Here is a 2,266-nt window from a genome sequence, read left to right as displayed (position 1 = left end):
GTCCAAGGAACCTATATCTAAAATTTCAAGTTTTTAGACCACAAATTGGCGGAGACATTTTGGTAGAGTTTTCAAAGGTCAAATCGTTGAACTTTGACCCCTTGAAAACCAAATTTCTGGCCGAAAATCGATTAAAAAGATTTTTCCAAATCTCAATACCTCTCCTGTCAAATCCCGAGTCTGTAGACTGAAAATTGACAGAGTAATTTGGTAGGGAAATGTACACAGACAGACAGAGAAAATTTTACTTATATATATATATATATATATATATATATATACTGCAGGCCGCTCAGCGGGGTCCAGTTGCATTTAATATATATATATATATATATATATATATATATATAATAAGAAGGAGAGTATTTCTCCGACACTCCGCGGATTAAGGACTATCCATTTACCTAGTGTTTCCTTTTCAGATTAAATATGTTTTCAACTCATTTCAAAGTGTTTTTTAACATATTTTATTAACTGTTTGCTTATATTATATATATATATATATATATATATATATATATATATATATATACTTTCAATTTGTCTTTACATAAGCAGTAATGTGTTGCTACACAGACATGAGCATGTTTCGGTTTTCTAGTATTTAGTAACTAGAGACCTCTTCAGGAAACAATGCTTATATTTAAAATCGGAATTCTTAATGAAAAACGAAAATCAACTTTCAGCAAAAGAAAGTTTTTAGTAAAAAAGGGTCAAGTGGTGAAGTTCAGCTGTGCGGAGAACAAGGTTGATTAGGTGTGGATTAATTAATTGAGGTAATGGAGTAGGTAGGATTGAGCGTTGAGGAGTTAAGTTTTGGGGCCAAAGCGGATATAGATGTTATCTTCAACAAGCGTTTGCTCGCTGCCAGTCTAAAATCTAACTAGTGTATTTTAATTCTTTTTTATCATCTTTTTTTCTCTTAGTATTCTCATGTCTTCCTGCGAAAAGGTTAAAATTTATCCGTATCTATTGAGCATTTCTTGGACTCCTAGCGATCGGTTAAGGGAAAAGGGAATAGGAGACGTAAGAAAGAAAGGAAAAGAGGCAAAGAGACAAAAGATGATAGGAGAAGAGAAAGGAGAGGGAGATGAAGGCGAAGGAAAGGAAGAAAACAAGAAAAAAGGAAGGAGGGGAAGAGAGAAGAAAGAGAGAAGAGTGAGAAAGGAGCTCATAATTTGTTTAATAGTAGTTTGTTTTCTTTCGCTTTACCAAAGCCTGTTTTTATATTTATTACCATTCCATTTGTTAGTTTTATGTTTGTTTACTTATTAGTATATTTATAAATTTGTTATTTATAGTCTTAAAACGTTTCGTAATAATAGTAATTGCAAACTCAGAATGAATATCATTACTAAACATATGATGATAAAACCCAATATATATATATATATATATATATATATATATATATATATATATATATATTTATATATATATATATATAAATATATATATATATATATATATTTAGTGGAGATGGTAATTAATAAAAACTGAAGAAAGTGCTCAATATGCGTTTTATTTTTTATTACCGTATCTTTCTGTTAAGTTACATCATTGTTTCTTGGCCTTCGGGCCAAGATCAAAGTGTAGTATCTGTTCCGGCAGATGCTGCACTTAAGATAATTTGTACCAGTCAATGGAGGGGAAACCCTCTATACTGGGACAATTATTATTTTTGGTAACCAGAGTGCCCCCTTTTTGCCTACTTTTAGGGGAGCTGGTTTTTACCTCACATTAAAAACGGCCTTGTGCCTAATTTGCTCAGTGGGGGAGCAAATAAACACCATCTGTTCCGGCAGATGCTGCAAGCTTTGACTAGCTATGACTAGCAAAGACCAGATGTGGGGGCAACCCCATATGCCTGACCTTTAACCAGCTCCCATTTCCCACCTCTATGGAGCTGGTCCCCTCTTTCCCTTCCCCCTCCCCTCACTCCTCACATTAAAAATTGGCCTTGTGCCTAATTTGCTCGGTGGGGTAGCAAATAAATACCATCTGTTCTTCAGATGCTGCACTTCTATTTCTTGTTCTCTTTCGGTGGAGGAGAAATCCTTCACGACTGAGACAATTTTTATTTTTGTACCTTTTCTCCACGTTAAAAAACGACCCTGGTGTCTAACTCTGTCCCGTGGGGAGGCATAGTAAATAGGTACATTATTGTTTCGGCCACACAGCTGTTTTTTGGCCGTCTGTAGCGTCCTCAGACATTTACAGAAATGTTCGCTATTTTGGGATGAAAGAGTGAATGAGGTCGGGGGGG

The 2,266-nt window shown here is 34.8% G+C and overlaps 1 pseudogene; it reads left to right on the top strand.

The window, feature by feature from the left end:
- The first annotated feature begins 1,559 nt into the window (after positions 1–1,559).
- On the top strand, positions 1,560–1,706 carry LOC145249894 (U2 spliceosomal RNA; annotated as a pseudogene).
- The last annotated feature ends 560 nt before the right edge of the window (positions 1,707–2,266 follow it).

Source organism: Euprymna scolopes, chromosome 28, assembly GCF_053919585.1.
Source record: "Euprymna scolopes isolate OS-2025 chromosome 28, ASM5391958v1, whole genome shotgun sequence".
NCBI classification, from domain to species: domain Eukaryota; kingdom Metazoa; phylum Mollusca; class Cephalopoda; order Sepiida; family Sepiolidae; genus Euprymna; species Euprymna scolopes.
Note: the sequence above shows the minus strand (reverse complement) of the source record. Positions and strands in the feature narration are given on the sequence as shown.